The sequence below is a fragment of the Equus caballus genome, chromosome 5 (assembly GCF_041296265.1).
Source record: "Equus caballus isolate H_3958 breed thoroughbred chromosome 5, TB-T2T, whole genome shotgun sequence".
NCBI classification, from domain to species: Eukaryota; Metazoa; Chordata; class Mammalia; order Perissodactyla; family Equidae; genus Equus; species Equus caballus.
Genome location: NC_091688.1, coordinates 87,184,122 through 87,210,673, shown reverse-complemented (window position 1 = coordinate 87,210,673; position 26,552 = coordinate 87,184,122). Strand labels below are relative to the sequence as shown.

Sequence of the window (26,552 nt, the reverse complement as noted above, 5' to 3'; positions counted from 1 at the left end):
TATTTATTTTTATTTAATCTACTTAAATTTAAATTTAATATATTTATTCAAATTTATTTTTATTGCTATTTTTCCAAAAGAGCATAACCCAGTGCTTTCGAATAACAGAGGTGTAGTGTATAATGCTTGAACTGATTCTTTCTAACTGTCAATGACTATGAACCAGTGCATTGTGGGGTGGTGCACTTTATTAAGATCATCAAATTATCATATTGACCTTTTAAGAAATGTCCCATGGTAAATGACTTTTCTAAATTATTAGAGCCCTGGGAATATTTCAAAATTTCTTTGAATACAATTTGGATACATAAAATCACATTTTAAAATATATTTTCCATCTAATGAGTCTCTCTTTAATACATAAATTTTAAAAGTTTTAATGGTGTTTTGCTTATTTTTTAAATTTCCTGTAGCATTTTACCTCTCTTGCCTTGAAAATAAATAAAATTAGATATACTTAATGTATAGTTCACAGGATTTGTATTGTTGGTATCTCAAGATACCTCCATTTGTATTCAAAATAGTATTTGTATTTTGCAAAATAGTGTATTAGCCAAACTAACACAAAATAAAGAACACACCTAATAATTATTACTGTATACTTCCACTGTTGCAGGAAACTAAATAAGATAGGTCAACAGAAAATCAGAGGCGACGTTAAACAATGCTTATCCTCCAGCTCAAGTTTTAACTTTTAATTTTTTGCAATAAAATACATAGCTTTACATATTTTCTTTTCTGCTTTCCTTTTAATAGGTGACCTTGGCAACTTTTCCATTTTCTCTATTTTTAGAAGATTGTTAACAAGTCCACGGGCATTAGAGGAAATATACTCTCTGGAGTAATAGAACTCAAGAAATAATATAATGATAATCTACCCCTCCAATCCAGGGACTTGTTTTACAGTGGCATTAAGAGGCTTTCAGATGAAAAATATAAATTAGTCATTTAAATTCAGGCACTGAAGTCAGGAAAACTTGGGTTTAGCGATCAATTCTGTCACTTACTAGTTGAATGACCTTGAGAAAGATACTTTGTTTCTTTTAGATTTGATTCCCCAGTCTGAAACAATGGACACTGTAACAGGGCCTACCTCGGGGGTTGGTTGGAGGACCCGGATGCATGTAAAGCACTTCCCGCTGTGCCTGGCAGAGAGCCCATCCTGAAACTGAGCTTGTGTGATGTGGTGGGAAGATCTCATTCCTGAGAGCCAGCCCTTCCCATCCATCAGCTAGTCAGGCGCATGAGCTCGGCGGGTGTGGTGTTGGTCTCCTCCCTGATTGTTTCTGTTTTTGTTTACTCCCAGGCAAAAGGGAACACCAGATTGTAGCAATTAGGAAAGAAAGTGAGAACCCTCAAAGTCAGAGAAAAAAATCAAAGCAAAGACTTAGCCACTAAATCTTCCAGAAGGAAGGAGGAGAGAGAGGAGCTAAAGCTTGATGGATTAAATTCTGAACGTAGTATCTTAAAAGGAATTTTTGTGGTAAGGGACAATGGAAAGATACCAACTTACAATACCAACCCAAGGGCAGGCCTCATGGAAATCAAAGAAAGTGACACTGACAAGCACATTGTAGAATAAGGGAACGTTTCAAAAGAGAGGGCTATGTATTTACCATTTTGCTTGATCTACATATCAAAAGCATCTTCCAACAGTATATAGAAGATCCTTGCAGGAAAATGTTTCATATGAAAAATAAAAAAATAAAATAAAATAAAAAAGAAGAAAGTGCTGGAGGCCATGTCATTTGTTTTTCATCCTATTCTCTTTCATAGGCTTCAGGCCAGGAGCAGGTAGCTCATGCGAATGAATACCTTCCCAAATCACCACAGAAGCAAAAGAAGGTACTGGAAATACAGCATGCACCACACTAACATGAGATAACCTAACTGAGAGGTAGAAATGATCGAGGAAAATTAAGTGGCCTCAACATGAAAAAGCACAACTTTTATTTCCAGCTGATAACCCGTTATGTAATAAAAGCCCACTGTGCTTATTAGGAAGAAAGAAACCTTTACTCAGCCAACTTTAGAACTATTTTTCTTTGATAACGTATTTTGCTGAGTATTTTGAATCAGTAATATTGAAAAATTGAAAGTCAAATTGCTAATGAGTTGAAATCAATTGATTAGCTATTTGAAAATCGATATTATTCTACCCATATATTAGGTTGCATCTCTAGCATGGCAAAAATTTTTCCTTAGCAAAGAGACGTCAATCTTTTTTGTTACAAAACACTTAACAGAAGTTTAAGCCTATTTTCTGTTTTGTTGTCATTGTTGTTGTTTAGCAGCAAAGAAATTGGTCCAGGATTTAACTAGAACTGATAAACAGTCTCAATTAAAAAAAATTATTTCACTCAAAATGAAAGTTTTAAAATTGTCATTAACACTCGATCAAATTTATGACTTGTTTTGATTCAAAATCCATATCAGGGTTTTAACAGGGAATTTCATTAATTCTACCCGCCGAAGGTTATGGAAATGTGTGGAGAATACATGGGTCTTTTAGAATACTCAGGTTCCAATCCTGTCTCCGTTGTGTTCTGGTTGTGATTCTGGGCAACTGTCTCACCCTTCCTGAGCTCCGTATAAAAGAAGGCTAAAACTACCTATTGCTTGTGTCACATTGTTATTATGAGATTGGAATAAGTTAATATAAGAAAATAACTCAGTAGAGTTCCTGAAATATTTGCAGTGCAGCAAAATGTATCATTTCCCCATAAGAGCACTACCATGAGACAGCTCTTCAAGTTGACTTCCTTCTCTCACATGTCATATTAATTATCAAGTCCTATCATTTCTACCTCCTAAATATCTCTCGATTATATCTTTTTTTCATCTCCCCTTGCACTTTCCAAGTAAAGCCCCTTATTACCTTAGGCCCTGACTAAAATCATGGCCATGTAATTCACTGCTACCTACAGACGCAACTACTGCCAACCCATTCTTTATATTGAATTCTCTTTCTAGAGAATGAATATTATCCTTCTGCTTAAAATTCTCCATGACTTCCTGATGCCCATAAAACAGAATTTAATCTCCCTAGACTGATACAAAAGGGCCTTCATCCTTAAGTAGTTCAACATCATCTTCTATTATATCTCATTGTACACCCTATGTAATGGATGCACTATACTATCCTCTTCCCTGGACTTCTTTTTTTGTTTCTTGTGAGGAAGATTGGCCCTGAGCTAACATCTGTGCCAATCTTCCCCCATTATATGTGAGATGCTGCTGGGACAGCGTGGCCTGACGAGCGGTGCTGGGTCCATGCCCAGGATCCGAACCTGTGAGCCCCAGGCTGCTGAAGAGGAGTGTGCAAACTTAACTACTACACCACCAGACTGGCCCCTTCCCTTTGCACTTGCTGTTCATTTTGCCTATGATGTATTTCCCACTTTCTGACAGTATACAACTATTCATCTTTAAGACATGGCTGAAACGTCACCTCCTACATGTCGCCTTCTCAGAGCAATAGGAAGAATTTATCATTCTTGTAGGACATATTTCCATTATACCACACCATATTTTATTAATTACATGTTTACATGTCTGTCTCTACACTGGACTGCGAGCTCCACTATATAGCATAGAGCCAAGCATGTGTTAGGTAGTATTTGATAAATATTTGCTGAATTAATGATTGAGAACAACGAAAAAATCAATGAAGTTACAATGGGTCTGTTCATGAATTAATATGCCCCAAATTTGCAAGTGGCCTTTATTTTTGTTGTATATTTGTAGCCTCTGTCTACACAGGGAGCAAAAGAAATGAAGTCAAGATCACCATTTAGGGAAGTGTACCAAAAAATTTTTTTAAAAACGACAGCCCTTGTGAGTCAATTATATTGATATTACAAGCAAATGTATCTTTGGCCTCAATTATCAAGTTTAAATGTCTCAATTTACTCTGCTTGTTTAGACACAGCGTGAATACAGAGGTATTTTTGTTATTCTTAGCAAATACCAATTTTAGAGAGTCCATTCTATCCCCTTTGCATGCAAGCACAAAGGAAAGAGATGTGTGCAACAGCAAACTAACTTCTGTATATGGTTTCATCACAGTCCTCATTCAGCGCGCTCTGTACCTTGGTTCCCCCTCTACAAAAAAGTACCAGCCTGTAGCTTCAGGATGCTGTGGATTTAATGAGAAGATTCAGCAGCCATCCCATTTTTCGTTGTTGTTATTCTCGAGAAAATAAAAGAGAAAAGTAAAATATCCTGGTGTATAAATGGAGGAGCCTGGCTTCTGCCACTAACTTATTTAGTGCCTAGCATAGTGCTGACAGTGGATAAATGTTCCCTGTTGGTGATGAAATACCAAATACAAGAACCTGTGTTTCTGGTTCTGCACTGTCATAAAGCTGTTATTATTCAGCATTTATTGGGTACCCACAGAGTATGAGGCATAAACATGGCAGGTAGAAAACACACAGTCCCTAACCTCTAAATTACAAAAGACACATGCACAGGAAGGTAGGTGGACCTCGAAATTGTTTCCAAATGGCTGTTTGTAGGAGGATTTAGACAGTAGGAAAACTGAAGGAGGGCAGGGTGGGGTGGACAGGCCGGGTGTTAGGAAATGAGAGGTGTAAGAGGAGATAGTGTTTCCATAAAAGGGATAGGTCGGAGGTCAAGCCAATTTCCGGAAGCACCAGAGTGGACATGAGAGATCCACTGGTGATAATGAAGAACCCAAGGGAATAAAGAGGCAAGAGTGTTGTTCTATTGTCTCTCCATGTCCTCTTTGCTTGTAGGGGCACTTCCTGTAGCCTCTCTGGTTGACAGCAAGAGAAAACTCATGATTATTTGAGAGGAAGACACTCCCATGCTAAATGAATGGCTTTGCCATTTACTAGCCTCAGTTTCCTCAGCTTTAAAATGGAACAACAATACTTCAAAGAATTGAACTCAAAAGAGGAAGCATGTAAGTGGCCCACACTGGTGCCTCGCACATAGTTTAGGAAGCAAATCCAGAACCCCTGGAATCTCCGGCTAGTTATCCAATCTCTAATGTCCCAGGTTTCCTGCTTTTTTTGCTTTTTCCTTCTTCCGTCAAAAGGAGTAAGATGTTTTCTAAAAAGAGATCAGGTTTAAACAAGCAATATGGGTTAGCAAATATGTAGACAGGATTTATGTTAATGCTAAGGCGCTGCTTCCAACTGAATTTGGAGCCGGTGAGATTTTAACCTAGTTAGTAATTTTTTTTAACGGTCATTAGATAGAGACCAAAAAAAATCACAGTGGGAGCCTTCTAAAATGGTTCTTGGGGCCCTCAAGGGCATTTCCCTCAGTCTTTTCATCAACAGAACTGGTCTGTATTGTAAGTCTTATTTATAGGGTGGCTTACAGGCAATTTCACACTGCGTTTCTCTGATGCAGCCCCCAAAAACATGTAAACCCAAGGGATTAGTAGCGATTTAAAGGGAAAATAGTGTGAAGTTACACCATGAACCCAGGCAGCGCAGCTGCCTTGATGCACTCACTGTTACCCTGGGCTCCTACAGTGAATGAAACTTATCTAAGTGGCCCAGTCCACTCCCACACTGCCAGATCCGCATCCCTTTGTTACAAAGTGCACGAGAATTGCTCAATCTCAGGGGGCAGCAGAGTCTGGAATGACCGGCATTGTGGAAACACACACAGCAGTTCACTATCTAGGAATGAAAACTTAAATCTCCTTTTAGATTTCTTTGTTGACAGTTGCAAGCAGGGCTGTGTTGTAAATAAATTGTTTATTCCGATAGTGTTGCTTTCATAGGCGGTTCAGATACATTTATTGAGTAGGGCAGCTGTCTGAAATGGAAATGAAATAGGAATATCACCAGAGGGCCACGTAGAAGTCTTGAAAAAGGCTGAATATTCCCCAAATGCAACCATCATGAGGCTGGCATACTTACATTGATGATCTCATCAGACCAATAATTAATAAGCGTGAATTAGGCTAATGAAATCAGATAAGGTAATGCAAGGCAGTCTCCTACTTGTTAGCATTGTTATTTTCTTCATTATTTAATCTCTAACAGAAACTGAATTTGCTGCTCAAGATCTAATTGAGCCTATTTGACTCCGAAACAATTTTTTTAAAACTCTTCCAAAGAGCCTTTAAGAAGGTGTAATTGTGAAAATATTAAGAATCTATACAGCACATGCAACATCAGGAACTGGAGGCATTTCCTGCTCCTTTGATAAGACTAAACTGCAAGTAAAGGAAATGATGAAGAGGCATTTTTTTTCCACTTTTTTTCCCTCCCCACATCCCCCCCATACATAGTTGCATATTTCAGTCGTGGATCCTTCTAGTTGTGGCGTGTGGGATGCCGCCTCAGTGTGGCCTGATGAGCGGTGCCATGTCCTTGCCCAGGATTCGAACCGGCGAAATCCTGGGGTGCAGAAGCGGAGCGCGGGAACTTAACCACTCGGCCACAGGGCCGGCCCCGAGGCATTTTTTTTCAAGGTAGAGATTTTTAAAAGGCAGAGATCCTCCATGCCCAAATGGCAGCTTCTTTAATTTTTTCGACACACATCATTTAGTAAATAATTAAACTGTAACATATCTTTCTCTCCGAGGATCAGCACTATAGTGTGATCTGGAAAAGTAATGGGGATCAAAATGGAGCCCTTCGGCCTGTGGAATGGAGCTGTGAAGACCTGACCTGGAAGCAGAACAGGGGAGTTCTCCTTCCCTGATGGCAGTGTACGAACTGCCACTGTATCTGAAATCTGCAAGAAGAGAGTAGATTGCGAGGCTGCTGTGATTTGGTTTCGATTTGAGGCTTCTCTTCCAGAGAAAGCTTGATCATCTGCCAAAGGAATCCAAGCAGAGGAAGCATGTGCTTCGAATTCTTCTTCCCTTAAGGAGCATGTGGATAAGCGGAGCCCCGGTGCAAATCGGCACTGTCAGGGGACCATTCCAGTGATTTCACTTGTTCTCGTGTCTTCTGTTGGAACACAAGTGCCAAAAAAAGAGCCAGGAAGTGTGCATTTGTGAGTGAGGGGTTAAACCCAGCAGGATGTGTGGATAAAATTACAGCATATTTCCTATTTGATAATATTGGATCTATTTTGAGATTACTTATCAGTTGGTTATTGTGCTAATAATTGCCATTAAAATTAATACTACATTTTGGGAATTAGGCAAAGAGCTAACAAGTTTGCTTTTACACAGAGCTTTCCAAAAGCAATCTGGGTAACTTGTTTCTGGAATGCAGCTGTGTAAGTTTTCATTAACATCTTGCAGGTGGAGCCTAATTTTAGTTCAGCCTTGAGAAGGGGGAATTGTTCTCCTCCTCATATGCACAGCACCACAACAGCAGCAGAGCAGGTGGGGCCTTGCCGAGCACTTGTTTACTTTCCTGGTTTTCAAAAACAGATGATTCATATCGTTAATCATACAGTTTCTGTCTGATTTTAACATGTCTTTAACAGAATAGTCTGCAGTCCATTTGACCCCCAGTTACTCAAATGTGAAACAAAAGCAATGAGATGGAAAATGATAAGAAAATGAGCAATGCATCCTAAATATAGTGGAGGGGAAGCCAATGAATGAAGTAAAATTTAGAAATACATCTGTTTGGCTACAAAAGCATTTTACAAAGCAACCTTCCAGACTCTAGTTTGGCAATTTGAAGTTGGCTCAGTTAGAAAGTTCAATATTTTTTTTTCCTGCCATTGCAAGGAGGAAACTATTAGGGGAAGGAAGCAGTTACTGGGAAGAGGGGAGCCGAGGGGTCAGAAAGGACAAGTGAGATGCAAAATGTTTTCTCCTGCAAGCACTTCCCTGGCCTCTGAATCTCAGGGAATGACTGGTAATCAGCTTCAATTTTATGTCCTAGGAAAAAACATTGTAAAGAATCAGAGAGTGATTAATGAGAGTAATCTCCCTTTTAATTTGTTCAGGAAATATCTGGAGCTTTACATTAAGCTTCCAGGGCACAAACCCCATACCTTTGCTCTGTTTAATGTGTTCCACCACAATGAACCTACTGTGTGTCTCTTTGGATGTAAGGCCAGCGCGATGGCCCTAGTATTGCTGTGTGTCGTCCGGTTTAAACAAGCGCCTTTGAGTTCTGCTGCCCTGTGGGGTGTGCATGAAAATTCCATTACCTCCACAGAGAGGGGGCAACTCCGTGTGCATATTTGTTTCTTTCAATTCGGTCTCTTGGAATGGATGGAATTTGTGATTCTGCTGCATAGAAGTCTATTGTTCTGAACCTCAAAATAAACCTCTTCTTGAAAGCTCTCTTCTGGACCTTGAAGGTCACCATTCAATGTCTTTGCCTTTATGAAAGTTCTTAACCTGGGATACAGGTTTGTCAATGAATGTGCTTCAGGGTGCTTGTGAACAAAGTTTCTCGTGTTTTGGAATAGATGTGAATGTGCATTTTTTCTCAGGAGAAGGTGCACAGCTTTTCTTGGATTCCCAAAAGGGTTTATAACCCCCCAAATCTTAAGAACTATTGCCTTACACAGAGTGTTTTCAAATACTGCCTTTAATGTAAAGGAAATACAGCAGTGTACTTGGCTAATGATTAGAACTCAAATGTAGTATTTGTCAGCCTGCCGCATAGAGTGAGTCTTCATCTGACTGAGAACTAAGTTTACACTCTAAGTCTGCCTAGTTACTTTCCCTGAGACGTCATAAGTCTTTCCTTATTTCTAACCTGTAACTGCTAAATGAGCATCTAAGAGGATATTAAATTTTCAAGATTTGTTCTTCTATTCAACATTGATTTGTTAAGCACTTATTATATTTAAGGTACTTTTGGATTTCAGAAATATATGACATAGTCTCTCTCTTTAAGAAGTTCCCAGACCTGTGGCAGAGACAGTCAACCAGGAAAAGAAACTCGACCAATCAATGTTTGTAAAAGAGGACAACGTTATGTGAGACCTCAGATTTTCAAAACAGATTGCACCTCCTCATTTTGAGATGTAAATGCAAAGGTCAGAAACAAATGTCTGTGACCCTTTGACAATATGACAAGAATCCTATGCTACTCCCAAACCGGCTTGTTCCCATTCCCATTCCACTTGCCTGCAGATGTGACTGGAGAGGGAGCCATGGGTGACAGAATGGATGGATGGAACTTTAGAAGTGGATCCCATGACTGGAATGGGATGAAAGGTCATCAAAAGGCAGGAAGGAACCAGTCTGTCTGAGACGTAGGCTAAGTGAGCAGTTTTGACTGATTTGATCTCACAGATTCCCTAAAGCTCCACGAGGCTGTGATTTTGCAACTCTCTCGAGAATAGTCCTACTGGACTTTTCACAAACACAATGCCCTTTCGTTTTCCTGTTAAGACCCAATCTTTGGATGAGATCTCTCTCTTGTAGATACTTGAAACTCAGAGTCTGTTCCTGTTTCTTTCATCCCCAATGTTTAAGGTTCTTCTAATTCAGTCCCCAATTTTTCTTTGACTCCAACTTATTCACAAGAATAGGAGAACAAAGAAAAAGGAAAATAAGTTGATGTGGAGCAGGAACAGAGTACTGCCAATTCTCTCTCACTGTGACTCAGACTACGAACGGCAGACGCTAAGGACAGATCTTCCCAATATTCTAATTGCTTTTAGCCTCATTCAGAATGTAAAATTCGGTAGCCAACTTCTATTCATCATGAAATCCAGGACTATCTTGGAGAGGATGATGATGTTGCAGCTCTATTTGCAGAAAGTATAAAAGGTTGTTTTGGCTATCTGTACAGAGGGCTCAGTTTTTGAATATTCTGAGTTAAAAATCACAACCTGCCTTCCTCATTTCTAGGTTTTTCGTTTCTCTGTAAATTCTTCCTATACTCCTCTCTAGGCAAACCTATACTTTTCCTGCTGAGATTCCTTAAGTCATGGAGTAAAATGTCACCTACAGGAAACATGTGATTCATTTCACTCTTGCTGGTAGGTACATTCAGAATTCTACCTCAAGAGGTTTATTTCCCGTTTTTAATCTAAACTTTATTGGGCTGCCTGCAGTGGAAGCTTCAACCACAGCTGCTGAAATAAAGTCTTTCCAGAAGCACTTAAAGAAGACCCGGTTGTTCTGGTTCTGCTTCTGAAGAAGTTCCAGTCAGCAGCAGGGCAAAATTTATGGGATGCTTATGAAATTTTTGGTTTCTTAAAAGAGCACGCATTCCACAAGGAATTCGAATACATTCTAGGAAAAATATACAGACCTCTCAGCCAGCACAAGGACACACACAGAAAATTTGAGGGGTCACAGTTTGGCAGGACCACACTAAAATCATCTCAGACAAGTGAGATAAATCCTGTTCAAAGACTTAAACAGAAAGAAAGAGGTTCTGCAACTGAACTGGGGAGCTCTGACAATATCTAATTGTTATCTTTAGTTCTAGGATCCGTCTTTAATATTTATTGGCATCAGCTCTGCTTGTTTTTTTTTTAGCCTACGAATTGGGTGAGGATAAACAAAACTTTGGCCAGAAACTCTGTAAGTACATGAGAATCTCTATTTTGTAGAAAAGAAATAATTTAAAAATAGAGAGTATTTTCATAGCTCATACCAATATGTTTGGGTAATGTCTACAGTGACTTTTCTTTTTTAGACTTTTGATTATCCATAGTTATGGAGGCTAAGGCAAAATGGCTTCCATATATATATTATAATCAAATTAGATAAAGTATTCTAAAAGTGTTTATATCCAATCTGCTGCCCAAAAAAGAGCTAATACTCGAATAACTTGAACCAGGTGGGATAACAGAGGTGCCAACCAATCTTCACCCAGCAGTGAGCAGTGCTGGATGATTCCTTTGATGTCAGGCTGTGGGATGCCAGACTTTTTTTTGAATTACTGTGAGATAGAAACAAAGAGGAGGAGAGTAAGTGAGATACAAATCAGCTTGTTGAAAAAGTGAGAATTGGCATTACTAATAATGTAAGTGATATTTCAATTTCTATAGCGCGTTGTAATTTTCTAAGTATTTTATCTACGGGATGATTTGATCTTTCCACTATTCTCCGGAGGAAGATAGTGCAAGAATTATCAAGTCATTTTATAGAATAGAAAGTTAAAATCAGGGTTGTAGAGTGGTAAGAGGCATTTTTTTTTTTGCCTAAATAATATTTAATAAAAATTAAATTAGTTATCAATACTTTAAAAATTGGAGACCACATGAAAAACTGGATACCTGATACTGAGAAAAGTTGAAAGTTCTGGGACCACTGGATAACGCTGGGCCGGTATCCCCCAGCACAGCACACTTCCACTACTTCCTGTTTCCTTATGCCCAGTCTCCTGGCTCATTAATCTTTACTTGCCTGGCCTTTTTCGGCATTTGATTTTTGCACCCCTGGTGTCAAAGGATTTTCATAAGGCCACACATTGAGATCATGACAGAGGCAGACCTAGAGTGCATTGCTACTGCTGCATTCTTTTATCATGAAATGTTCGCACTGGACTGGGTGACTAGCACATCCTTCTTTAGTCTCCTCCAAGAACACTTTGCTCCACTGAACTTCTCACAGTTGCCCAAGGGGTCATGTGCCCCCACATCCCCGTATGGTTGATGCTATTCCTTAGGCTTTTCATACTGTCTGCTTGCCACTCCCCACTCTCTTGACTAAACCTTAATCCTAGCGCTCCACTCTAAGGTCCCTCGCTCTCTGCAGCCATCTCAGAGCCCACTTGCAGCTTCCCGCTTCTCCCCATGCCGTCATTTATTCAGCCTCTCATTTATTCAATACGTGTCAGATGATTGAAAGGAAACAGAAGGCAGCTCTTTAGCCTGTGCTTGACTTACTCTTCTCCCCAGGTCAATGTTGGGATGAAAACATTACAGTTTCTTTCTCTATTTGAACTATGGGTCAGACTACTTAATGAAGATTTTGGGGAGAATGGTGTTGAGCCACATCTATCACAGGCAACGTGGGCAAACTTTGGGCAACTTCTCTTTGAGGAGGTCCAACATGAAGCTTGCTGATTCAGTATTTTTGACTTATTTATTTATCAAAAATGCTCCTTTATTGAGGAGAGAAACTCATGTTTCTTTACCACTTTAGTAAACAAAGAAAACATTAATTCAAAGTCTAGAGAAGGCAGTACTCTGCTTTTTCCCAGCAGGAGACAAATTGGTGCCTGGCAGGGAAAATTTTGTATCAACAAACGATGTAGAAAAGCTAAGGACTGGCCTAGTTATTGATTCATTCCACAAGAGTTCTTTAACACCTACTGGGACCTGACACCAAGCCAGGCCTTGGAGATAAGTAGATATGTAAATAAATAAGTGCAATGGATATTATGAGTGTATATAGGCATCTGTACAGGGCACAAGGAATATAAAGGGGACAGTGGTCAGTTCTGCCCAATGAAATCAAGAAAAGTTCCATAAATAAGTTGACCCTTGAGCTGAGTCCTAACAGACGCAGATATATTTTGCACTCATTTTGGATAGGATGTTAAGTACTGCTTAGCATTACAAAATAAATTAGGAAGACAGATTTCTCCTTCATGAGGTTATAGATCATGTGAAAAACACTTAAGAACATAGTGGGCACATAAAGAAAGCATGCAGTAAATGCAAAATAAATAAATAGTGATATAATTTCCAGATTCTACCTGAGTTTCAATCCTGGCTCAATTATTTGCTAATGGGGTGACCTTGGACAAGTTGCTTAACATCTCTGTGCCTCAGTTTTGTCCTCAGGTTTAAGGAGATGATAACATTATCTACTTCACAGAATTGTGATAGTAATCAATAAGACAACGTATGTGGAATGTTTAGTACAATACCTGGCACACAGTAGTAAAAAAGTTAGCCCTTAGAATTGTTATAATATAATTAGTATAAGCCCCTATAATATTTTTCTTTGAAATAGCCAGCATCAAAGAAAGGAACATATATTTCAAAGCACTTATTAATGAAAACTTAGATGATTAAAACAAAAAAGAAATCTCCTACCTAATATGCCTTGCATCATTTATGTTTCAGTTTTGCATTTTATTCTCACTCAGATAATGAAAGCAGACCGGGGCCCATAATTGCCTTTCTGCAACTAACTGTTCGGTATTCAGTTTCTTAAATTTTTCAGTGAGATTCATCTTCCAGCCATAATGCATTAGCATAATACTATTGTGTTGATGCTTCCAATACCGCATATTACCAAAGAGAACTATTCTCAGAAACAAATTTTTACTTTCAAACATAGAGTAAAATTGTGAACTTCAAATTTTCTGTTACATACACACATAAATACATACATACATCTCTTTTAATAATATAATATATAAATTATTTTATACTCTCCATCATTTTTATTAATAAACATGTTAAGAATATTAAGAATATTATAGGAATATTGAAAATAATATCATCAATATGTATATATAGAATGCTCTTCTCAAAAAAATAGTCTCAAAAAGCATTTATTTCCTGCTAATTCTTTGGTATATTCCTATGAAATTCATATGAAACTGATTCTTTAGTCTTTTCTAGATAAACTAAAATAAGATTTAAAAAAATCTTTCACATTTGGGTGACTCTACATTCTCTTGATAACATACCTTTCTTTCATTCTATGCTTACCTACCAGAAATAATCTTAGGCCTTTCTATGTAGTAAAAATATATGCTATTCTATAAAAGAATTAATAAAGCTCTTTAAAATATAGTATAATAAAAGAACAATTAGGGAAAAGTCATATCAATAGAATATTATAGGAAGATAAAGCCTTTATTATTTTCTAATACCCACTCGAACTGGAATAATAAAAGTCACCAAATAGGGGCCGGCCTGGTGGCTGAGTGGTTAAGTTTGTGCCCTCCGCTGCGGCGGCCCAGGGTTTCACCGGTTCGGATCCTGGGCACCGACATGACACCGCTCATCAGGCCACGCTGAGGCAGCATCCCACATGCCACAACTAGAAGGACCCACAACTAAAAATACTCAACTTGTACCAGGGGGCTTTGGGGAGAAAAAGAAAAAAAAAAAAGTCACCAAATAGAAGCTGCTTCCTTTTCTAAAGATATTTTTCATTTTACAAGATTGGGATCATCTCCCATATGTTTATCTTGAAGAAAAGGACCCTGTCTTATATTATCGTTTCTGTGTCACCTCTTGGGCCAGCACAGCCCTGAGGCAGCTATGCTTTGAGATTTCAGTGTGAGCAGCTTCAGAATTTCTCCCTCGCTGTATGGCTCTGTTGTGGTCTGGGCCTTCTGCCATGTTCTTGGGCAACACCATAAACCACTACACTTTCCACATCTCTTTTCTTCTTCCCATGTCCAAGTCTTGTTTCCCAGACTGACAAACTGTTCATAATTTATTACAGAAAATTTTAGCCCTCTCTTTATCTAGTGCCACCCATCAGGCTATGTTCTGAAGAACCTTGACTTTCTCAGCCTGAGCGTCTCATCCAGATTTGTCTAGTCATTTTCCTTAACAAAAGAACCATTCATGTGTGATATAAGTGTTACTCCTCCGGAGAAGGCGAAAAATAGAGGGCTTTTTTCTTTTTTATAAAACAGGATTGCGAGGCTTTTTTCCCTCTCCACTGTGTAGATATTTTTCAAGAAATATTTTTGAAGTGTGTTGTATAATTAAGACTTTGTGCAGAACAATTCAATCTTCACTTTACTTCCCTTTATGGGAAGTGAAGCCCAAGAAGGCGAGAGCTACATAAATATGTTCTAGAGCCTTCAGAAAAGAAAGAACTTCAGACGTGATCATGGAATCTCTGCCAATTATTTGTGAGGTATCATAGAGAATGGGACAGAGTTAAGAAAACTGGAGATGAGTCAATGCTGACCTGATTTTAGAAAGGAAAGAGAGATTCTGAGAACTGCAAACCAATGAGTTTGACATCAGTCCTTAGCAAAATTTAGACAGGATTATTAAAGTAAAAGTGAGCATTTTGAGAGGACGGCAGTGACTATTAAGGATCAGTATGGGTTCACTAAGAACAAGGCAGCCCCAAGGAAACTAATCTACTTTTTACTCTTCAAAATAGAGTATAACTGAATTTTGGCAAGTTTTTTAATCAAAATACTCATACATTCCTAGAAGATAAATTCGAGCTAGTTTATAGTATTGTTAGGAAGTTTCCAAAAATGGCAGAATTATCTTTTTTCTTTTTTTTGAGGAAGATTAGCCCTGAGCTAACATCTGCTGCCAATCCTCCTCTTTTTGCTGACGAAGACTGGCCCTGAGCTAACGTCTGTGCCCATCTTCCTCTACTTTATATGTGGGACGCCTACCACAGCATGGCTTGCCAAGCTGTGCCATGTCCACACCCGGGATCCAGACTGGCGAACCCTGGGCCACCGAAGTGAAATGTGCAAACTTAACAACTTCGCCACCAGGCCGGCCCAGAATTATCTCTTTAAGAATGATTAAGAATAAACTTTGGAGGCACAGGGCCTTGTGGGTTCAAATTGAAGCCTTGGAGCTTATAAGCTGTGTAAATTTGTGCAAATTGCATAAACTTTCTGAGCCTTAATCCCCTCAACTCTAACGAGGGATTAAAACTATGTCATAAATATGTTGTGCTTATTAAATGACACAGTGTCCACGAAGTGCTTTTTACCTTTCTTTAAATAAGTGCTCAATAAAAATGATAGGTGTTACACTTTATTAGCTAAGGCTGATGGTCTGTTGTCGGTCTGAAGAGAGATCTCTGAGAGGTGCACTAGCACTTTTTTTGTGCCAGTAATTTGAAAGAAAACATCCTAATGATACTGGCAGTCTCCTTGCTATGCTGTGAGCTTTTTCAGCAAAGTGATCATATCTTCTTGCTTTTGGTGCCATCACTGCCTGATGTAGTGCCTGACCACCGCAGCCACTTAGATGTCATTTGAAGAATGACACAAGATAAAATACAGTAACGAAGACACCGAATAGCAAAATCGGGATTCAAAATTGCCACAAATAATTAGAACAATGGGCCGGTACCAAGGATGAGCTGTAGTATGGATGGATATAAGGTCCACATTTCCATCATCAATTGCAAAAAGAACAAGTGGCAAGAGATTCGATTAGACAGAATTTGGTATGAAAAAGACTTAGATATTTTACTTTTGTAAAAATTCAAGAACTAAGGATATGATAATGATGCCAACCCCTCCTCAGAGTGCATTTCCTGCCTTCATAAAATTCTAATTTATTAGAAATAGAGTCCAGAATCAGGGAGGCATCAGTACTCATATACTTTGCATAATTAGACCACATCTCAAGTGATGCATTCAGTTCTGATGCCACATTTAGGAGAGACATGGACAAACTGGAATCTATCCAATATGGTGAGAGGCCTTAAAAGCCATCTCATATTAGAATGATTAAAGGAATGTTCAGTCTGAAAAAAGAGTAGACTGAGGGGAAAATGATAGCCATTTTTCAAATAGTTGAATAACTTTCATGTGGAATAGGGATTAAATTTATCCTCAAAGCTTCAGAAAAAATTCATACCAAAGACTAGACAATTCAGGAAGATATTGGTCAAAATTAAGAAAGATCTATATTCAAAATGAGAATGGATTGTCTTAGACTTAGTAATGTATTCTTTTCAAAGTTACTTAATTTCAATTTGTTCAGCAAATGATTACCGTTCACATTTATGCGCAAACCTTGTGTAAGCCCTGTACAGGAACCAAGCCTTCGAGAGTTTGTAGGTTTGTTGATTTGTATCATTTAGAATGTCCACATATGCAGTTATAAATGTACCACCAAATGTTTACTTAGCAAAAATTTATTGAATATCATTGCCTGTCAATTTTGTGCTAGATGGTGGGCAAGTTGAAGAAAAGGCAATATTATACATATAGGAAATTCCAGTTTTGGGTGGGTTATTGTTCAAACTTTGATTTTTGAGATTAAATCAATCCAAAAAAAAGCCAGTTTGCTTGATTTAAATGTCACTGAGGAATCGAGGAGTCTGAGAAAATTAACATCTCACCACTTCCAGAGTACATTGATAAAGTAGGTAGAAATTGTAAGTCAAAGACATGCCATTTACATCTACTGAGCCCCATATTTTCCTGGCTTTGTTCTGATCATGCTATCCTTACAAAGATGAACAAAACAGATAATTTTGGCATGTTTCTAAAATCTTGTCTTGCCACTTCCATACCTAAATTTCATTTACACATATGCCTAGAAAGAGATACGTAGTCAATCAACTTTTTTTAATGCTACCATCAATAAAAAAACATTGAATGCCAGCTGTCTACTACTCCTTAAGGACTAAAAGATTCCCTTTTCTTAAGAAGTTACAGAACACCTCTCCTATTATCCTTTTCTCTTAAGAAGTAAAGGCATCATCACTAACAGATATATTTATTTGCTATCAGAAAATTTAAGAGCAAAGTGTACAACATATGCAGTGATGTTCGTTTTAATTATTTGGGGAGCTCCAATTTTCCTTGCCTTTTGTTTTGCTAGTGCTTGCTTTTAAAAAAAGAGGTTAAAATATAGTAATTCTCTATGTTTAAAAAAAGCTATATTTTTAAGGAATGGACATCAAAAAGGTTCTATTTTTGCTAAATGGCTCATTAGAAGAGGATGAGCTCTAAAAAGAAAACTAACAGAAAGCAGTAGACCTGCCTAGTCCTGCTCAGTGCAGGCCAATCCTGATTCAGCAAATAGGTATTTGCCAGTAGCAACGAGCATTGTGTACTACAATGACAGTGCTGCTTAACTCGATACTGTTCCCACACCTCTGTTAGTCGGGCCCAGTGCGTGGGTAACTCATGAAGTCACTGGGTACCTGAGAGAAATATTGAAAGCGGTGGAGGTTATGAGGGTTTAGAGACAGGTGGAACTGGCTACATGATCACAGCCACGCCCACCTGTTAAAATGTACTTGGCAATGAAATTCATGCCAATATGACACCTGTCTGCAGAGGAAATTCATGACAAGACAGAAGGGCAGGCTTTGGATGACGATAATAGTGTTGTGACTGTGATCTCCCAAGAGGCCTCTCCGGGGAAGGCTCAATTCTCCCTTCTCACTTGTGTGCTGATTGGAATTTGAAGGGAGCTTGGTAACTGATCTTCTACGTGGACCCAGAAGTACTGCTGATAAGGTAAGGGCAATGATACCTCCTGGTTTGATCACTAGAGGTAGATTATAAAGAGTTTCTCTACTCGATCTTCCCTTTCAAATGTAGATTACTGGGACAATCTTCTTGGCAGTGTACTTCAGGATCTTGAACTTGAGGGATAAAACTGCTGGGTGCCTGCTCTAAAAAGAGACACCCAGCCCCTGCAATAGCTGTCTGTGCAGTTTCTGTCTTAAAGGGATACAGAGAAACGAGGACGATGGTGAGCCGAGATTGAGTGGTAAGGAATGATTTCAGAGGAATGTGTCAGAGCCACCCATTTCCTGGGGCCCTACATGATGATGCTTTTAGTAGCCACCTGTATTCGGAGATTTAAATTTATGAAAAGAAAATCGTAATGATATCTTAATTGCTATAAGCATGTCTTTTCAAAGGAATTGTCACGCAAACAGTTCCTTCAGAGGAACTGAGAAACCAAGGAGAGATGGCTTTACTGTAGGAGAGCTGAAGAAAGGCTTCTGCCCTACAAGTTAACGTTTGTGGATCTCTTTGGCAAATAACAGTCTCCATTTCAATACTGCTGTGTTTGATGAGGATTCAAAAAGTCTTAATCAAATCTAGCAGTCATTGCTGCTTCTTTCTCTCCTAATCTCCCTGATCTTGAATTATGAGATCCTTATCTGTGAAAATAAAACACCATTTGTTAGAGCCTTTTCAAAATTAAGACTAAAACCATCAAAACCAATTGTTTGTTAGCATCAAACAAACAAATTTTTTAAGTTTGATGAATTGTTTGTAAGCACTAATCAAGTGGGTGGAGTCATAAAAGAGGGGAGGGAACCAACTGGAACAATATATGTAATTTGTTTGCGTTATTATTTGAGATAATTACAAAGCAAGCGTTCAAAAGCTGTTCTTTATCTCTATAACAGAAGAGGGGGGAACCAGGGAGGAGAGGAAAAGCACAAGAACACGCAGCCATTGTCAGCTGCAATCTAAAATATTGCTGGATTCACAACGGTCGAACATTAGCAGTACTGAGAATGCCAGGGACAGAAGTGTCACGTTGAATGTAGAGTGATGACTTCATAGGAAGGCAAAGCTGAGGATATGACCAGTTTGCAGTCACAGAGAAATCAGCTTTAATTAATTTGAGTGCCAGCTCTGTGTATAATTACACAGCATGAGAGTTTGCATGCAAATGCGGAAATGCTGATTGTTCAAATACTTGCACTTGCTCATTAATACGTTGGGACTAAGCAGGGCTGGCAAGCAGACAGGGTACAGCACACACGGTGCCTGCAGGCTAATTTGTATTATACTGTAGTTAGCAAACAGATTTCAGATTTTCTCCTTTCTTTAAATAATAAGCACAAAAATATATGTGTCATTTTCATCTGTGACATACTTTGTTTTCTTCTTGATTAAAATAAAATGTTGGGGCCTTTTAAAAAACTGTTGAGGGTATACTAAGCATTGCTCTAACGCCAATTTATAACTATTTGAAGTCACCGCATCAAATGTTACTGCATTTATACCAGTTATAGGATATATCTATTTGACATTTTATGTAATTATCCAAAATAGTCATTTTTTCATAATTTGTGACTCTATATTCAGAAAAGGTAAATGTATAGTAATTAAAACCGAGGAGGACTAAAGCAGTGGTCACAGTCCAATTGCCTACTTGTCTATCAAATCTAGTATCTTGAGTCCAGCATCAGCTTGGGGCCAGAGGCTTCAGGGAAAGGATTGAATTATTTGAGAAAGCATCTAATTCTACAATGTACTGAGGTAAGATTTTCTATTCTGGACCTCTGATTGTCTTAGCAGAGATCAGCTTCAACCAATTTCCCGACTTCCTTGACAATGCCCCAGGGAAAAAATCTTCCTAAATCACAACCCAAGGAATATCTGATACTTTCTTCAGAAAATGGTATAAGAAAATAAGGAATTTGCCCAAGTCCCCCAAATCTGGTCCTACTACCAAGGCTATCCATTTCTTTGCCAATGTATTCCATGCATATTAAAGCATTTGAATTCTACAAATATTTACGAAGCACCTATTTCTGTTAGACACTGCAAGCAGAGGATACACAATAGTAAGCAAGATAGACGGTCCCTGTGTTTGCCATCTGTTCTCTCTCAGGAGTTGTCGAAGGAACCGAACTCGGTTTACCTGGGAAATACATGCTGTTAGCAGTGACCACCTTGGAGAAGCCCTCATTGCAGAGCTATGAGTCTATGGCCTTCCATAGACACAGTTCTCAGGGCCTTTATGGGAGACTACTTCCCTCTCTGATATTTCTTCAACCCGATTCTTGTGTAAGATGAAGGGAGCTGCCTCTGCCCCAGGGTTGAATGGAAACTGTAAAGGACATATGACACCATCCATCAGGCAGGCCCAAAAGTTTTATAAGAACAGACTGAAGAGGAAGGCTGTCAATACCCCTCTCTGAAAGCCTATGTCTGTAAGAAGAGTCATTTCTTAAGGAGAAAAAGTGGACACATCACGTAGATGGATACAGGAGACCTCACAGCATTTGGTCTGACCAAAATTAGGCAGCATCCACATAAGTATTCTCAGTGAGTTCAGTATATGACACACTGAGGAGCACCAACTAAAGAGCATGACCCTTCCTTCCTACAAAGTCTGTTCAAATGTTCTGCTGCCAAAGACTTCCTACAGATATAGGATATGTGTATGGACAAAGGAGGAAAGCAAGAGTAAAAACACTCATACACACCACCTGGGCTCCCACTTCACTTTCAGAGTGGTCATAACCCTCCACCCTACATGTAGAAAACATACAAGAAGGAAGGAGGAAATCAAGGACAGTGAAAGAACTCAGGGGTATTTCCATGATGGCAAACATAGTGATTTGGAAACAGTGGATTTCAGGGGCTCACTATGAATTGCAAGTATGCTGAGCTCAACCAACTTTTCCTCATAGTTCTGCCGCAATCAGACACCCAAGATCAGAAAGCAAAAACGAAAATAAATTCTCCAACTATGTACGCATGAAGAAAATTCCATCTGGCTGGGACCAAAATATTAAAAAATATGTATGTGGAGATATTAGTATCTTTACCAAGAAGATCAAAAAGTCTTAGAGGATGTTTTCTATAGGAAATGACTTCTAGTGTGAGGTTGTGGTGAGATATGAAAGGATTGATATTCCTGGATGATGTGAATAATATCATGAAACAATTACCGGGTAGGGAGGACAGAGAAGAAACGTGTAGAGAAGAAAGAAGAGGATTTACTCGGGAGCTAGAAAGTGTTCAGGAAACCTGAGCAAGCTCTAGTCACGGACTTGAAGAAAGCTTGTACCCACTGAGGAAGCACAGCGCACCTGGTGACTCAGGATGGCCACCTGTGCTAATTATCACAGAGCGAGAACCTAGATGGGCTGACAGCAGCTGACGATTCAGCAAGGATTAGGTCAACAAGAACTGTTTCCACAGGTTTGTGGGTGCCAAATACACATTTCAAGGGCATGAGAAAAATGAAAGTGAGAATAATTGGAGAGAGGGAATATGTGGAATACTTATTCAGAAAGTGAAGGGGAAGAAGTGAGGCAAAAACCATTTTTTTCAGGAAAGCAGAGATTTAACCAAGTTTGCACGAGAGAAAAGAGCTAGTGGGGCAAGAGCAACTGGGGGTTTAAAGGGAAATGTGTCCTCAATGGGGCAGAAGTTGGGGAGAGTCCAGGTAACTATAGAGATCTTTTTTTTAATCTTGCTCCATGAAAGGAGAGGAAAAGAGGTTGGTGACAGAGAAAATCTGAGACGGAGGTGAGGAAAGTCGTGAGAGTATGTGCCAGATATTCTGATCCTAGTGAAGATGCTGGGCATAGAAAAGGGTGGACATGACACAGAGGGAAAAATGACTTTACTTTCTTACTGGAAAAAACAGGCAAAGCAAAATAATTTATGATGAAATTAAGTGAAGAAATGAGGGACAATGAAGAAGTGGAAACTGGTCATTGTAAAAGCTTCCCTTAGACGTTAATTTGTTCCAAGACAAAGTGAGTAATGGGACTGGACTGGTAATGACCTAACAGTCTCGAAGTTTACCTTCTCCAATATCACTGTACCTGAAGTGGCTGTCTACAGTCCAGCACTCTTGTATTCTACACTGACAGGTGCTGTGGGGAAAACAACTGCGTGAGAAGTAAAGACAATTAATGCACCAAAGAGCTTAGTCACTAGGGGGAAAGCTACCATCTCTCTGGGGCTTCCCATCCCTCCTGCTCACTTGTGGCTTTGCTAGTGACAGTAAATGAATTTCTTTAGCAGAGAAGAAAGCTGTATGTGGCTGTCTGGGTCTCCCTTTATCATAGTACTCCACCCTACCCCACCCCCGCCATAACCCAGATTCCTTTTGGCTCCTACCCCCTGGGTTAGGCATCAAAAGCAGGGCAGCATCTCCTGAACACCAGGGTTAAATACAGTACTTACGTACCACTTGGCAAAGAGAGAGAAGGCTCCAAAGGGCTAACCCTCTGCTGAATATGCCTGGAATTACCACCAGCATTTTAGGACAGGTGTCTTCTCAGGCCTAGCTGGCTATTCCAGTTTTCCTGCCAGAAGACAGGAGCATAGCACATCAGTCATTGAGTGGCTGCCAAGGGAAACGGCATCCCCTGGGAGTGGCAGGCCTGGGTGTGGTATAACAGGGGCACTGAGCATTCTGACATTCTGGAGAGAATGGTGGCTCTGATATGTGGATGTCTGGGCCCCCAAGGATCAGGTGGCCCTCAGCAGGCAAAAGGGCAAGACGAAGATCATCTCAGGAGGCTTCCAGTCTGCCACTTGCTGCTTCTCTCAATTTCCTTTTTGTTTGGGCCTCTTTCCCTGCCTTCTGCTATCCTCTTCCCAACCTTTCCCAGATCCCAAATCTAAGGGTCCTGTTGACCAAGTAAAAGAGTTTGTAGGATGTAAAAAATAAGGAATGTTGAAGATGATATTCCACCCAGCCCCAAAATAAAGTTGTTGAGGGTTTACTTTATGTCAGTCACTGCAGCCAATGTAGGTGATTTGAAGATAAACAGATCAGGCCCTTCACTTGTGGAGCTCACTATGAAATGGGAAATAAACCTGTGAGACTGGAATGCCTGATGATATAGAGGCATAAAGAAGAGAAGTCTTCCTTCTGTAGGAAGAGAAAAATATTGGCAAAGCAAATGGCTGAAGCAAAGGCGTTTAGATACAGAAATGCAAATAAACATGAGAAAGCTGTGTTTCAGAGATTTTTCTGGCAGCAATATATAAAGTGGTTTGGATACAGAAGAGCCTAAAGAGCTTTTAGGAGGCTATTGGGATAGTCTATAGAAGAGAGGGGATGGAAATGAGGATAGAAACGGCAGCGATATCTCAGAGGAAGTATTGACATGGTTTGGCAAATTATTATGGAAACAAACAGGAAAGTTGCCATAGTTGACTGAGATTTCAAACCTTAGTGATGACATTGTTAAAAAAAAAATAGGAAATATGAAGAGGAAATGGAAATGTGAGAGGGAAGATACTGAATTCAATTTGGATGCAATGAGTCTTTCGAGGTGCTGGAGCCTATCCTTGTAGAAAAGAGAAGCTTGCAGATGGGAAGCTGTATCCAGCATTCTGAGGAGATGACAGGGCCAAAGTCAGAGCTGGGAGGGTGGGGGTTATCTGCAGACAATGCCAAAAGAGTAGATGAGGTTGTCAAAGAAGACAGAGAATAAGGAGAAAGGAGGGCTGAGGAACAAACTTTTGGATCCAATGTATGAAAAGCATGAAGAGGAAGGAGATTCTTACAGTCACATAGATAAAAACAAAACTGGGACTTCCACAGAGAGGAAGGGTGGAGAGTTTCTGGAAGGAGGGACTGGTCAGACAACAAGGAGGAGACACAGACAAGGAAGATGAAACATGAGAACAGTGGATGTCACAATTAGTCATTGATGACCTTCAGGAAAGAGGTTTCATTAAAATGATGGGAAGAGAAATCTTATTGCTAGGTGACGTTTTTACTAAATATCTCCAGTGTGTTTGAATATTGAAACTAAAGCAAAGCATTAAGCTTTCTAGGGGTTTGCCCTTAAACTAAAGGAAGAGGGCATAAGGACTACCTCAAAGAAGGAGGCTAGTGGCGCCAGTTTAACTTGGTCTGCTGAGCCATTTTTCCCAACCAGAAGCCTGTCGTAATTCTGGTTTCTCTCAATCTCTTCCTGGTGTCAAGCGAAGGTGGGTGGCAGTCAATGGGAAAAAGTTGGTGATGTTCAAAGACAGCTAAGGCTGTAAAAGACAATCAGTCTCTTCCTACAATTCATGCTTAGGAATGAAAAGAATTTCCCCCTGAGAAAGTCATCTCTACTCCACCCACTGTCCCGGGCCTATTTTATCTTTCTGAGCACAGTTTACCCTCATAGATGTTTGTACAAATTTCTTGTCTTATGTGGTAAGCTCATTGAAAAAGGGCTTGATAACATCCCTTTCAAGGCAAGGTATCTTCTTCAGCTGCTGGTGATTTTTAAAAGCTACATAATTCTCAATAGCTTTGCTATCCATGTAGCAAATTCAGGGAAGTCTGTCGCCATACTTTATTATGCTTAGTTTAAGAAACAGGCTAATCTAGAAAATCCTAAATAAATGTACATCTTTCCTCGCCTTTGCTTTGATGTATCCACATGTTATAGTGCTCAGTGCTCAGAACTATCCAAAGCAACCTGATAACAAATAGTACCGTATTACCTGTGAATAGAAAATTATTTTGGGGGCAGCCCAGTGGTCAAGTGGTTAAGTTCAAACGCTCCACTTTGGCGGCACAGGGTTTTGCTGGTTCAGATCCTGGTTGCAGACGTGGCACAGCTCGTCAGGCCATGCTGAGGCGGCGTCCCACATAGCACAACCAGAAGGACCTGCAACTATGTACTGGGGGGGCTTTGGGATGAAGAAAAAGGTAAAAAAAAAAAAAAAGATTGGCAACAGATGATAGCTCAGGTGTCAATCTTTAAAAAAAAAAAATTATTTTTTGCCATAACTAAATACGTTTTTTATGAGCCACCCAACTATATACAGATGCCTCTTCAGGTGTGCAGCTGAGATGTGGTATCTACATTGTAGGAAGAGAATATAATTATGTGTTTACCTGTTAGGTAATTTCTGTGTTACCAAAGAGTTATGTATGGGGAATATGAATTATTTGTGTGCCATATTAACATAGCACTCAATTGTATGTAGTTCGTGTGCTTCTTTTCAAAATGTAAGTAGCTATTTGATGTATCTGAGCTTTTTCTGTATCTTTTTTAGTCGGAAGAATATCTCTGTCTCTTATATAATTCTGCAGAATTTTTATTCATCTATATATGTATACATGCACACACACACATGCACACACACACAAACACACATACTCTCTCAAACACTCAGGGAGGCACCTTCATAAACTTGCCCTGAATGGTTGTTGGTTTACCTGTCAGAGAAATTCATTACTAAGAGAATGCCTTGCTTTATATGCTTACTAAATTTTTAAAAAATGTTTTTCATTATATTTATGCAAACGTAACTTGGCTAGCTCATAATTTACCAAATGCAAGCATTTGTCAGGGTTATTTCCAATCACTCAGAAAAATGTGCCTTTGTGTATTTTGATTATTTAAAGCAATTTTGTTTCCATTATGCATATATGCAGCCAGAGCAGCATGACTGTCTTGACTGAGGAAGTAGGAATGCTCTTAATTTTCATCCATGCATCTGCAGAAGTACTTTTGATTGTTTAACCAATGTACAGATAGTGATGTGGGCATAAATGGTTTTGCACGCATTTATTTTCCTTGGCACTTCAGAAAAGAGGGTTAATGCAAAGGAAAATTACATATGTTGTTGTTTGCATTTAAATATAGATATACTCGATTGTAAGCTGAGAAAATGTTTAATATTTTGAAGCATAAAAATTAGGATGCATTCCTTATATAGAAATCTCTATCTTGTAACCACATCTTATTTATACATTAGCTAAACATCTGGGGTTTTTTTCCCTTTGGACTTGGGCAAGCTTTATACCAAACTCTGAAGTTCTCAGGGATCAAATAGTGTCATTCAAACTTGCTTACCTTGCCTTGAGGCAAATCAGCTTATTTGCTCATTAGATGAGTCCATTATTTTCCAAAGAGACAGGAAAGGGAAATAGAGCTGATCCAAGTCAAGGCATTAGAGACCACTATCTTGAATATGGTGTCACCATATACCTGTAGAATTGTTTCATTTTTTTTTTCTGGGCTACTATATTTCATTGAATCTAAGATGCTATCAACATGCCAATATTTTCTATTCTACAAAGAAAATGTAAAACTTTGCCAATTAAACTAGAACATACCATTGATTGAACAACCTATCTCAGTTTCAGAAGTGTTAAAATGAGGGGGGAAAGACACCTTACAATGGATAAAATAGCATATATGGAATAATTAGGAAGCATGAGCTCTCTGATATAGTACGTTCACTACACCGGCGCAACTCAAAGGTGATCCTATCCTGGCAAGAGGTTTATTCTCTCTT

General features: G+C 39.2%; 1 protein-coding gene across 19 annotated transcripts in view; it reads left to right on the top strand.

Moving 5' to 3' along the window:
- The window catches only part of ADGRL2 (adhesion G protein-coupled receptor L2), a 595,411-nt gene that overhangs the window by 309,145 nt on the left and 259,714 nt on the right, over positions 1-26,552 (top strand). For 3 of the 19 annotated variants that reach the window (XM_070267467.1, XM_070267442.1, XM_070267464.1), the window contains exon 1: positions 17,674-18,035. The exons of 12 other annotated variants lie outside the window; for them this stretch is intronic. The gene's annotated coding sequence lies outside the window, so the exon portion shown is untranslated. Of the gene's footprint in view, positions 1-10,405; positions 10,451-17,645; positions 18,036-26,552 lie in introns of those variants that run through there. 4 more of the 19 variants (XM_070267438.1, XM_070267428.1, XM_070267433.1 and 1 more) reach the window with 3 other exon arrangements.